This window comes from Malaclemys terrapin, chromosome 4 (genome assembly GCF_027887155.1).
Source record: "Malaclemys terrapin pileata isolate rMalTer1 chromosome 4, rMalTer1.hap1, whole genome shotgun sequence".
Lineage (NCBI taxonomy): Eukaryota > Metazoa > Chordata > Testudines > Emydidae > Malaclemys > Malaclemys terrapin.
Window position 1 is genome coordinate 41,901,084 of NC_071508.1, and position 13,448 is coordinate 41,914,531.

Consider the following 13,448-nt stretch of genomic DNA (forward strand, 5'->3'; position numbering starts at 1 on the left):
CCGAGAGTGAGTTGATCTGCGAGGCAGTGAAGTTGAGACTGATGCTTGTAACTCCCTTACAAACTTTGTTGAAAGGGAAGGATCTAAGCCATCCCTCCCCTCCCCGCCAGAGGGGACAGGAATCCCTTCCCTCTGCCTCGCCTCCAGTGTGTTCATAACGCCATGGGCAGCGTGCAGTGAGCCAACTTATTTTCAATGAGGGAAGGTGCTGTTTTCCTTGCATTGCTCATGGAAAAGGAGGAGAAATTATGCACATCTGGTACTTTGCCCCAGAGACCCTTTGGGCCGCCCAGTCCCATTTCTCAAATCTGTCTTCTCTTTTTAAAGCCTTCCCAGCGTTCAGACCGATAAACAAACCAAAAGACAGAGCCCTGGCGCTGTGTAGAAAGGAGCCTTCCCTTTTCCCGTTCTTCGCTGCTCGCATTCCACTGGCGAAGCAGAACGGGGGCTGCCAGGGGAAGGGTGTGCACAGTGGCAGAGAGCAAGTGCCTCAACTTTGTGAGTCACGGTGTGTGGTTGATAGACGGCTCAATGAGGGCTGACCCAGGGAAGTAAACACGAGCGCAGAGAAACATACTCTATAAACAGCTGGAAAGGGAAGACATCAGGCAACCTAGCCCCTCCTCCTGCCTGCTTTTGCTTTGCCATTAGCAACTGCAGAAGCAGCTTGGGCATGTGATTGAAGAGGGTTAGCAGGAGAGATTGCTCAATTGCCTTTTTTTTTTTTTTTCCATGCTTAAGAGAAGACTCCCTTTAGTGACCCCGAGAGGTCTGGGCTGGCTGTTTACTTTCTCTCCCATCTCACTTCAGAGTTATGTGGTAAGTTGTCATGAGGCAGCCTGTTTCACTTCTCACACACATTTTTTTTTTTGCCTTTACTTTAGTGGTCCCTCCTCTGTGTTTTATTGGATTTATACAGCTGCTGCTATCTCTTGCTGTGAGTTTTCTGCAGTACACTTTCATCTTTCTTCCCTTGTTGCCCAGTAGAGAAAATGAGTTCATATGGGGGAAGAAGAGAAGAAATGTGAAATCCTCAGTGGCTTATTCCCATGTTGTCAGCCAGACTTAGCCAGTTCATATAAAAGAATAATTATACCTAGCTCTTCTATTGCACTTTTCATCTGTAGGTCTCAGAGCACTTTACAGAGGACGTCAGTACCATTCCCATTTTACAGATAGGGAAACTGAGGTAAAGTGATTTCACCAAGGTAACCTAGCAGGCCAGTGGCACAGCCAGGAATAGAAACCCAGGTCTCCTGAGTCCCAGTCCAGTGCTTTTATCCACTAAGTCCTGGTCTACACAAAGAGTTTAGGTCAAATTTAGCAGTGTTAGATTGATTTAACCCTGCACCCGTCCACATGACGAAGCCGTTTTTGTCGACTTAAAGGGCTCTTAAAATCGATTTCTGTACTCCTCCCCGATGAGGGGATTAGCACTGAAATCGACCCTGCTGGGTTGAATTTGGGGTAGTGTGAACGCAATTCGACGGTATTGGCCTCCGGGAGCTATGCCAGAGTGCTCCATTGTGACAGCTCTGGACAGCACTCTCAACTCAGATCCTCTGGCCAGGTAGACAGGAAAAGCCCCGTGTATTGCATTTTGAATTTCATTTCCTGTTCGTCCAGCGAGGCGAGCTGATCAGCACAGGTGACCATGCAGAGCTCATCAGCACAGATGACCATGGAGTCCCAGAATCGCAAAAGAACTCCAGCATGGACTGAAGGGGAGGTACTGCATCTGATCACTGTATGGGGAGATGAATCCGTGCTATCCGAACTCTGTTCCAAAAGATGAAATGCTGGAATATTTGAAAAAATCTCCAAGGGCATGAAGGACAGAGGTTATAACAGGGACCTACAGCAGTGCCACGTGAAACTTAGAGCTCAGGCAAGCCTACCAAAGAACCAGAGAGGCAAACGGCCACTCTGGGTCAGAGCCCCAGACATGCCGCTTCTATGATGAGCTGCATGCCATTCTAGGGGGTGCCCCTACAACTACCCGACCCCTGTGCTTCCCTCCTCCCTCACCCCTCCCGGGCTACCTTGGCAGTTATCCCCCCATTTGTGTGATGAATTAATAAAGAATGCATGAATTTGAAACAACAATCTCCGTTATCTCCATACTGATTTATACCTGCCTCTGGAGATTTCCATTACTTGCATCTGAAGAAGTGAGGTTCTTACCCACGAAAGCTTATGCTCCCAATACTTCTGTTAGTCTTAAAGGTGCCACAGGACCCTCTGTTGCTTGAAACAACGACGTTATTGCCTATGCAAGTGGAGATAAAGGGAGGAGCGGAGGGCGGTTGGTTTACAGGAAAGTAGAGTGAACCAAGGGGGCGGGTTTTCATCAAGGTGAAACAAACAGAACTTTCACACCATAGCCTGGCCAGTCATGAAACTGGTTTTCAAAGCTTCTCTGATGCACAGCGCGCCCTGCTGTGCTCTTTTAACCACCCTGGTGTCTGGTTGCGCGTAATCAGCGGCCAGGTGATTTGCCTTAACCTCCCACCCCGCCATAAACGTCTCCCCCTTACTCTCATAGATATTGTGGAGCACACAGCAAACAATAATAACGATGTGAATATTGGTTTCACTGAGGTCTAACCGAGTCAGTAAACTGCGCTAGCGAGCTTTTAAACGTCCAAAGGCACATTCTACCACCATTCTGCACTTGCTCAGCCTATAGTTGAACTGCTCCTTACTACTGTCCAGGCTTCATGAGCCATGGGAGCAAGGGGTAGGCCGGGGTAGGTGCGACCGCACGGTGCTGCCGACTGGGAGAGCAGCCTGAGGCAGAAGCCTCCAGCTGGCATGATATTCCAGGCAGGACTGAATCTCCATTGGACGAAACTTAAAGAAGAGAATGACTTGGAATAATCCCCATTTTTGCCCAGGCGTCGCCGACCGAACTCACTGACGCCGGTCAGGAGCACCCATGTCTGCCCAGGCGCCCCTGACCAACCTAACTGAGGTCGGCCAGGAGCACTCACGGAACGACGACGATGGTTAGCAGTTGTATTACACAGTCTGCCGTCCGCAAGGCAAGGGGATGCTGCTGTGTAGTACTGCAGTACCACGTCTGCCAGCAGCACCCAGGAGACATACGGTGACAATGAGCTGAGCGGGCTCCATGCTTGCCGTGGTATGTCGTCTGCACAGGTAACCCAGGAAAAAAGGCAAGAAACGATTTTTTGCCGTTGCTTTCACAGAGGGACAGAGGGAGGGGGGCCTGCTGACATGTACCCAGAACCACCCACAACAATGTTTTTGCCCCATCAGGCATTGGGAGCTCAACCCAGAATTCCAATGGGCAGCGGAGACTGCGGGAACTGTGGGATAGCTACCACAGTGCAACGCTCCGAAAGTCGACGCTAGCCTCGGTACTGTGGACGCACACTGCCGACTTAATGCGCTTAGTGGGGACGCACACAATCGACTGTATCAAATCGATTTCTAAAAAATTGACTTATATTAAATCGACCTAATTTTGTAGTGTAGACATACCCTAAGTCATCCTGCCTCCCTTATGTGGGTGTTCACTTATTTCCTTCCAATCTATGTATCTGAGTTAACTGTGTGATAAACACCAGCAAAATACTATGCTGGTGCTTGGGTTACTCACAATATTGCACTGCTGAGCTTTCTAGCGTAAGGAAGCAGGAAAGGAACCCTCGTAAGTCTCCTATGATAGAAAGATCATGGCAAGGTCACTGATTCATGTTAGACCGATTGTTTGCCCTGATGTTTGTCCCTTGCTGTGATGCAATTGCGGTTTATCAAAACCCTTGAGTAAATTACATCAGCAGCAAAAAAACTAGACTTACCGCTGCTGAAACTTGGCTCCAGGGCTAGCTTGGCTTCTGCGTAGATGGCATGTATGGGTTTAAAACAAAAAGTTTTTTTCCACTTGCTGGTGTAGAGGGGCCAGAAAGGTGCTCAGAATGTCAGGCATTTCTGTATCCATCTGGAGGTGAATGTGAATGGTGAAGGCAGGATAATTAGAACGAATAGCAACATTCAGAACGTAACAAATCTCCAGCTAAGCAGGACCGTGTTACATCGGTATTCAACATCTGGCTGTATCTAATAGAGCTGTTTCTAATACACCTAGTGCTGTAGAATCTAGGTGACATGCACAGTATGTATTGTCTGACTGCGGTTTCTCAATCTCTGTGGAGTGCAAAGCTGAAGGAAAGCTCTCTTCTGCTTAAAGGGACATGTTCAAAGTTGGTGAGTTCCAAATTAAGCTTGGTTTCCTTTCTCTAGTTATACAGTAGAGCACCATCTAGCTACACTGCTGGTAAAGTGAAACTTGGCTCTATCCCCTGTGTTTTGCAGGCATATCTCTACTAAATGCTGGGCTTGGGCACTTGGAGTCTTTTAAGCCTTCTCTACATTAGGAGACTTACCTGTTGCTGACTGTCAGCAATGAATGCTGATGAACCAGTGCTGAAAACTGTTAACTGCAGGTGTAGACAGGACCAAATTGCATTCCGCACTGTTTCAGAAACTGCACTTGAGTGTTGCCCTGAGCTCAGTAGCAGACCTCGAATAAGGCAGAGTCTTATCCAGAGGGGCTTACGTTCTACATGGGGGCAGGGGGTGGGAAACTGAGCCTAAGGGAGAGAGGATCGCATACAAAGGGAGCGAGATGAAGTGTGGCATGTGGCTTATCAGATTTTTTTATTTTCCTTTCCCTACATCATCTTGCCATCTGTCCCTGATCCACCCTACTTCTCAAATCCAGCGTCAATCCTCCTCACCACCCTGACCCTCTCCCACATCAGAGATCACAGATTGGGCCCAAGAAGGGATTTAAAGTAAATAGATAATCATGAACAGCTTTCGGTAGTTCCAAATGCCTGGAGTGTCTAAAGGTGATGGGGCTTCTGGGGGTAGGGCTAAGGTTCTTATGCTCTCCCTTTCCCTACACTTTAATTATATATGCTAGTGATTATATTATTCAGCTATTAGACGTCTCTGTTCTGTATAGAACTCCAGCCAGGATGTGGTCCCTGGTAAACAAGGGACCAAAACTGGGGCTCAAGCTATATGGAAGCCTGCATGTTTGTCTGTAGTTTGTAGCTGTTTTGTTTAATAAATGCCTCCTGTTTTAAAAAGGTCTATGGTTTTCTATATCATGACAGCTCCCCAAGAATCCCAATGGGGCTCCAGCTATTTCCTCCACTCTTGGATGTGGGAGTGGTTAGCTGTGTGGCTAGATAAGGTTATCTAGGGGTAAAGCAAATAGAATACTCACCAGCACAGACTGAATCCTACCACTCTACTAGTCTTGTTCAGAGAAACCTGTATTACCCTGCTTTGGTTTGGCCTTAGCATTGTTTCTGAATACTGTACATCCATCGTCTAGCATTGAGCTGTGCAGAAGGTCCAAGAAAGTGGAGTGTTAGCCTAGCAGCTTTGCCACCTTTCTCTAATTGATTTAACGTTTTTCTTTCTCTTTAAACTGTGACAAGCTGGCTCTTACATGCAGCCTCAAGTAGATAATTAATCTTTCTCTCAACTGGGCTTAGTTGGCCACATTATTTTCCTTGATTGTTTGAAAAGAGAGGTGCTTTTCCATTACACTTGGAGAGGTAGAAGGCTACCTGTTACAGGCATCCTGTTCTCTGCCTAAGAAGTGCCATAGCAGATGGTAAAGCGTTCCTTACAGTTGCCTGACTGTATCTGTACACTTATGATAAATTTCTCATGTACTAAACTGCAGCTAATATCTAATTAAAGAGTGGGGAAAATCTAGCTTTCAAGGGCAGCATTTTGTGTGTGTGTTGTGCAGTCTGTACAGGGAAGAGTTTGACTTACTTCTTCACATTCATGCTGAGGAAAGATTAGCATAAAGGCCCCAGCCCGTGCTACAGTTTTCACGGATTTTGTATCCATTTAGGGGCTTGGTCACTATAGCTGTTTACAAGTAATATGATTTAGTTTGACTCCACCTAGTGGTGTTTCCTGCCATTACAGTCATATTTGCGGTCAACACCGAACAGGCTGCCTGACCGTATTTGTATTGGTGCAGGCTGGGGAAATCAGGGCCACTGTCCCACAGTGTCTCATCTGAGAGTAAAGGACATGCAGACAATGGAACCAGCAGTGCATTCTGGGATGTCCTATCGCACAGTTGGGAGGAAAGAGGATTGGCCAGACTTCTTACACATGTGATTAGCAGGTCTATCTGCAATGCCAAGCAAAAAAACCCAAACCAAAACAAAAAAAGGCAAAACAAAAAACCACCAGTATGCAGGATTGATTGCAGGCCTAGGTTTCTAGCAAGAGTGACACACTGTCAGGTGCCATGGTTACTAACAATCATGTGTAGTGTGAACTCACACCATGTTTAGAGACAACCATGCCAGCAGCTGCTTACAGGCTCAGTTGAAAGTTGAGGACAGAGCCATAACGTTTGGCATGGATAAGTGTCTATATGTCTGGTGGTGGTAACTTTTCATTCTTTATCTGGATAGATTGGTTCTAGGACAGAGGTTCTTAACCTGGGGCAAATGACCAGATGTCCGGGGCAATGATCTCCTGGCCATTTCCATATTACAGCATGAGGAGGAGGAAGGGGGTTCCTGACTAAATAAGGTGGTATTCCTGGGGCTCCCACTATGGAAAAGATTTAAAACTACTGGTTTGGAACCATGGTCGTCAGACTTTGTTCCTGTTGTGGACCATAGAGACACAGATACCTTGTAATGGGCTCCTCTGAATCTCTGTCCCATCCCTTCCCTGTGGAAACTCTTAATACTTGATTGCATGAAACTGTAATAGCAGGACTAGAAGAAATTACCTCAGTCCTTGCGTGGTTTCCCTCTCTCTCCCATTTTGAATCTACACTGTTTATTCCCTTTCCTTGGATCCAGGAGTTTATAGTTTAATAGTACCAAATCTTGCCTAGCTGTCTGCAGCTTATGAACTGGTTGTAATGTTGCTAAATTATTTTGTGTCACCACCCTGTCTCAACTAAAGAAGTGGTTTGGCCATTGGAAGGCGTAATGTAAACTCATTAAAATTCTTTGTTTTTATGGTTTGGGGGAAAATAATGTTATGAAAAGAGACGTTTACAACAAAAAATAAGTGATTCCTATAGCATCCGCCAAATACATGGTGACAGCCAGGCCGCTGAAATGGATGTAGATAGCAATGGGTAAAGCGGTTTTATAATTGCAAAGAAGGGGAGAAGAAAGGAAAGCTGGAAGGAAGAAGCTGGGTGGAGAATAAGGGAAGGCTTATGTTCTCCACTCTTTGTTATAGAAAACAAGTACCCAGCTTTCTGATCATCATGCAGCCGATGAATTGTTCTATCATATGGGCTTCTATTCAGCAAAGTGCTTCAGCACATGTTTATGGACGTCTCTGCTTAGCAAAGCGCTTGGGGTCAGATTTTCAAAGGCATTTAGGTGCCTGTAATGGTGCGAGACTCACCCTGCGGCGCCTCCTGCTGGTACCGTTGGGGTATTAGCTCTCCAGTCTCCAGAGCGCCCTCTGTCAGCTGGTGACTCGCTACCGCTGGGCCCCTGGGTCCCTCCTGGCCCCCGGTGCCCCTTTCCACTGGAGTGCTGCCCCCTGGCAGTAACCCCACAGTCTCTGGGTCTCCCCCTTCCAGGGGAACCCCCACCCCCATCCCCATCTCACCTCAGTATATGGCTACTGCCCAGTCCCCATCTAGCCCCCATTCACTGGGGCAGACTGCAGTATATAAGCCACTCATCACAGGCAAGGGGCGTTTGGACCTGCTGCCTCTGCTTACCCTTGGGCTGCCCCTGCAAACCCAGTACCTATTCGGCCTTATACTAGGCCTACAGCCTGGGGGGTTACCAGGCTAGAGCTCCCCAGCTCCTCTGGCCTTCCCCCAGCCCTGCTTCCCCTCAGGTACGCACCCCAGCAGCCAGGCCCCTCCCTCTCAAAGGCTAGAGAGAGAGTGTCTGTCTGCTCCTGGCCCACTGCCCTCATATAAGGGCCAGCTGGGCCCCCATTAAGCCAGCTTCGGCCTGATTGGGGCGTGGCCCCCAGGTGAGGCTGCTTTCCCCAATCAGCCCTGCTTTTCCTTCCCTACCACAGCCCTCTCCCCAGGCTGTTTTAAGCCTTTTAAGGCAGGAGCGGGTGACCACCCTGCTACAGTGCCTAACAATGAAGATAGGCACTGAGTAGGATTTTCAAAAGACCCTAACTGGGTTAGGCGCCAGACTCTCATTAAAGTCAATGGAAATTAGGTGCCTAACCTGCTTAGGGGTTTTTGAAAATCCTACTAGTCGCATAAATACCTTTGAAAATCTGGCCATTAAGCACTTGCTTATTTCTGTCCCTATTTAGCAGAGCACTTCAGCACATACTTCAATGCTTTTCTGAACCGTGGCCCTTTTGGGAAAACAATTGACAGATTTTAGGATAAGAAATATGAAAATATGGGCTCTATATGTGCTACTTGGAAAATGAAGGAACCGTTGGGCTTAGCAAGTGCTTTGCTGAATAGGGATGGGGGCTGCTCATTGAGGGCCATGAGGCCTGGTCCAAAATCCACTGGCACCCATGGCAAGACTCATGTTGACTTCATTGGGCTTTGGATCAGACCTATGCAGACGCTATTCTTCAAAGCACTTTGTGGCTCACTCATTCTGGTGAAATGTGCTCTAGAACTTGAAGGTGTGGTGGGTGGTGATCAGATAGATGAGCTCTTGAATTACAAAATGATATCATTGCATTGCTGACGTAGATGAATAGGGGAGGGACTTGGTGGATGCCACAGTGCCGTTCAGAGCTGTGCATGTTTTACAGTGGTGCAGAGCTGCTGTGAGCACCATAGATCATGGGTAAGTGGAGCCTCAGCTAATGAAGAGCTCTGTTTTATTCCTTTCCCTCTAGTGTTTCCTTCCAAACTTAATTTGCTTCGATTCTGCATGTTATCTGTCATTTATATTTACTGAAGGCTTGGAGTTTTGTGCTGGCAGGTGACTGTTTTCGTGGATGGTGCTGGTTGCTACTACTTTGTGTTGACATAATGCCTGGAGGCCCCAACTGAAATCAAGTCCCATTGTGCTTGGTACTGTATAGAGAGATTGTGTGTCCCTGGCTTCAAGAACGTAAAGTCTAAACAGATGAAGTTTGATTGAGGAAACAGAGGCAGAGAGAGAGAGGAGGTGACTTGCACACAGCTGGTGAGTGGTGGAGCTGGGATTAGAATCCAAGTCTCCTGAGTCTTAGCCCAGTGCCCTGTCCACTGGGCAGTGCTGTCTCCCAGCTGTGGATAGTAAATCACAGCTCCTAGGAGAGGGAGAACTTGAGAAGCAAACATGGCACCAGGCTTTTTTCCTTCGGTGGTGATGGCTAGCCAGTTGATCTTGGATTTCTGGCCCTTTTTATATTTCAGTTGCTGCTCTCAATGTGTAGCTGGTGCAACCAGAGCATTCCATGGGAATGAGTCCGAGGATCTGTGAACCTGGGCCTACAAATAAGTTTAAAATAAATACGACTATAAATTACTTCATGCCCCTCTTAGAATCTGGGAACTTATCCAGATGCTTGTGGACATTCCAGGAACTCTCATGAACAAAGTTTGGAGGAGGAATGCTTACAACTGTCCTGTTGAGATTTCCAAAATTGTGCCAGGCTCTGGATCTGTTTGAAATTAAAGAACGTCTCTCTGTGTTTACTTCTTGTATGGAAGGGTTGTTAGTGCAACAGAAACCCATTTCACCCAAACCATTGAATTAGTTGAGGAAAACCAGAGAAATGCTACATACAAGTAAAAAGATTACTTCACCATTGGCTTCTTCTTGCTCTTTTAACCTATAATCACTTCCCTTTGGAAAAAAAAATAGCTCCACATTCCTCAGAGTGCTGCCGTTAATCACTTTTCGTGGGGGGTTGGGGGGGGAGGATTTGCTGCTGTTTGGGCTTATAATTGGATGAGGCCACTTGAAAAATAGCTTTCCTAACCATGTCTCTCTTAGTCAGGAGCTTCTTTTTGCCGACAGGTTCCCTGCTGCTTCTCAAGGGCCACTTCCAGATATCCTTCGACAAGGTTCATGACTAAGCTTGGGATAAAAGAGGGATTGTGTTGGTCACCAAATGGGACTTTAAATACATTCTGGGGATCAATCATCACTTAAAAATCACCTCCCTCTTACAAGGCACGTGGGCCAGATTTTCAAAAGGGCTCTGCTCCCATTTTGTAATAATTTAGCTACCTACCTAAATGGCCAGGTTTCCAGAAGAGCTCAGTACTTTGGGTGTTGTTTATTTTTTAAATCTCTCCATAAGTGTCTCAATGGAAGCTGCTGGGTGTTAAGCATCTCTGCAAATCTTGCTCTTGTTGGGGAGTTGTATAGTTACTGGTTCTCTAGCTATGTAATTCCCCTGGGCAGACTCTTTCCATGGAAATTTTAGATAGACTTAACACTGGCTGAGATTTCAGACTAGTGTGGAAAGCTTTAAAAACACTTTTTCCCCTACACAGTGTGTTCATTTTCATTTACTTGAAACAATAAGATAAAACTGAGCCTTCGGCTTAAAATAACAAACTCTTTCTGGCAAACTTTCCTGCAAAGAGCCCAGGCAATGTTGCTAGTCAGACAGCAGCCAGAGGACAAGATCAGACTCCATGCATGCTAGAATCCAAGACATTGTGCTCATTATGCCGTTACTAGCTTTGCAAATAAAACTAATAAAACTTCACAGACTGGGCCACAAGACTTTTCTTTATTCAGCCTGGTTTGTTTTGTTTCTTGCCCACCAATACCTGGGTCCAATGCCCTAATTTAAAGGGAGACTCTCAGTTTAAAAATAATGCATGTTAAAAAACAAAAATTCTTACGTGTGTTACCAATAGTTAGATTAGTCAGAATTATTCATCTTGAACAATGGAAAATATGCTAGTCAGTATCCCTTTTTAGGGTCACTTACATAAGTTTTGGAAGCGATATAAAACCTCATGCTTCACGGTTTAAACCGGTCTCTAATTATTTGGAATGGGATGGGATTTCCATGGGGGAAGATTATCCGATATAATTGCTGTAAGGCAATGTTTAAATACAAAGTTTTTTAAAAACAAACAAACACATCTGTTTCCATTTAAACAAAAACAATCAATTCTAGTAACAGGTTTTGTTTAAAAACATTTTGCAAATAAAAGGATTTAGAAGCTGTATATACAGACCAGACCAAACCAGCGCTACATCAAGGCCAGTGTGAAGAGTGTGATGTCATACTTAGCGCATGACTTTCTTTTAACATGTACTTTTTGCCTATAACAAACCTGTTGACGGTGTCTCTATAAAGGAAGATTGAGCAGTTTGTACCATAGGCTCCTATCCCACAGTGAGCTCCCTGGGAGTGGATCCAGTGCCCAAACGGAGCGCTAGTGAAGTCATTTGCTATGGCAGGGTCTTAGATGTTATACACCTCTACCCCGATATAATGCTACCCGATATAACATGAATTCGGATATGACGCGGTAAAGCAGCGCTCTGGGGGTCGGGGCTGCGCACTCCGGCGGATCAAAGCAAGTTCGATATAACGCAGTTTCACCTATAACGCGGTAAGATTTTTTTTGGCTCCCAAGGACAGTGTTATATCGGGGTAGAGGTGTGTAAGCAGAGTCAGGATGAGCTCTACCCTGACATCTGGTGGTGAATTATGGCGAGTGTGGAAAAGAACTCCAAGGGCTTGTCTTGTTTGCATAGGCACACCCACTCGCCTGGCATGAAACAACAGCAACTCAAAGTGGTTACTTTGGCTGGTGTGGGATCCCCAGTTTCTCTGTTATTGGGGCAGGAAGAATAAAGTTTTGTTACCCTGATTCTGTGAATCAAGGCCAATGGAACTGTTGTATGACAGAAGGACTGAGTGAGTCCTTCACCATTACCTAAGTAGCACTTGCTTGACAAGGGACATGGGTTACAAAACCCAGTGAATTGAGAGAGGATGGGGACAGGTATTTATATTTGATGGTATGGGCCCCCTCTGAGGGCTTGAAACACCAATTGCACTACTTCCTCTCTCCACTGTTGAATGTCAGAGCTAACTTTGATTCCATTAGGAGTCTAGTTACAGGCTGCTGAGCTGAATTCACTTTGGGCCAATGGTGCACCAGCACTGGGGCTCCCCTACTGTGAGCTGAAATTGCTAAGAGCTGAAATCACAAAAGAGCTAAAGTTATTAAGAGCTGAGATCACTGAGTGCTGTGTTAACTAGTGGGGGAGCCTGAAGCTATATTGCTAAGCAGCTGGCGGAGCAATTTGTGGGGATGACTGGAGGAGCAGCGAGCAGCGCGGAGCCTTGCAGGGATGGTTGGAGTGGCCCAAGGAATGGCGAGCGGAGCTGTTTGTGGGGACAGCTGGAATGGCTCACAGGTCGGTGAGCGGAGCAGCTTGTAGAGTGGAGCAGTTCGTGGAATGGCAGGAAGTGGACTGGCTCGTGGTGGAGGCTGCGGTGGAACCCCAGGGAGAGATGGCCGGCCGGCCTTGGATCATGTAAGGTGCCCCTTAACACCCTGTGTGCCCCCCTTTTACTCTGGGGCTGCACTGACCAGGGACAGAGACTTTGGGGTTTGTTGGACTTTGGCGACTCTGGGTGATTTTTGGGTTGCTGGATTCAAGAGCCAAAGGGAAAGGACACAGCCCAATTTGCTGGGGTGGGTTTTTTTGCTCATGGTTTGTGTTATGAATCCTGTTTATGGTGTTTTTCCAATTTAATGCTGATGTTGTTTACCACATGTTATTAAACATTTTCTGCTACACTCAAACTCCGTGCTTGCGAGAGGGGAAGTATTGCCTCTTAGAGGCACCCAGGGGGTGGTATGTAATTGTCCCAGGTCACTGGGTGGGGGCTCGAGCCAGTTTTGCATTGCGTTATTGAAACGGAACCTCTAGATACAGAACCCGGCCCTTGTTGCTGCCAACTTAGATGGGCAGAAGGGTTACAGGTGTATTTACTGATGAGAGCATATGTACAGAAGAAACTGAACTTTCAAAACTTTTCACCAGCAATAAGAATATGTACCTCTGTTTAATATTGTCGTAATGCCAAATCATCCTTGTGCCTCTCCTTGGGAATTATCTTGTTACTGCTGTTTTCCAGCAGGAAGACCAGTTTGAGACAAAGGAAGTGCATTTCCGGGGTCAAATGTAGCAATGAGGCTGAAGACTTTCACATTTGCTAGGATAAATTTATATTGTTACACAGGCAGAGGAAATCTTGTCTCATGAGTGTTGGAAGGTCATGTGACAAATCAAAATGTTTCTCTTGTTGAGGTTTGATGTCCGCAATAATAAGGTCTTAACGTTGTTGATGGATCAGATTGTATATGTAAATTTTTGCATTGTGATTGGCTTCGGCTGAGTTCAGTGAAAAATATTATTTGCCTGTCAGCCAATCAGATAGCATATGAATATCTCTCCTTTGTGGCTCACTCATCAGAGAGGAATACT

General features: G+C 46.3%; 1 protein-coding gene across 3 annotated transcripts in view; it reads left to right on the forward strand.

Moving 5' to 3' along the window:
* Window positions 1-13,448, forward strand: part of TSPAN4 (tetraspanin 4) — a 712,007-nt gene that overhangs the window by 18,876 nt on the left and 679,683 nt on the right. Inside the window, exon 1 of one of the 3 annotated variants that reach the window (XM_054025359.1) lies at window positions 4,212-4,233. The exons of the other annotated variants lie outside the window; for them this stretch is intronic. The gene's annotated coding sequence lies outside the window, so the exon portion shown is untranslated. Of the gene's footprint in view, window positions 1-4,211; window positions 4,234-13,448 lie in introns of those variants that run through there. 3 annotated transcript variants of the gene reach the window in all.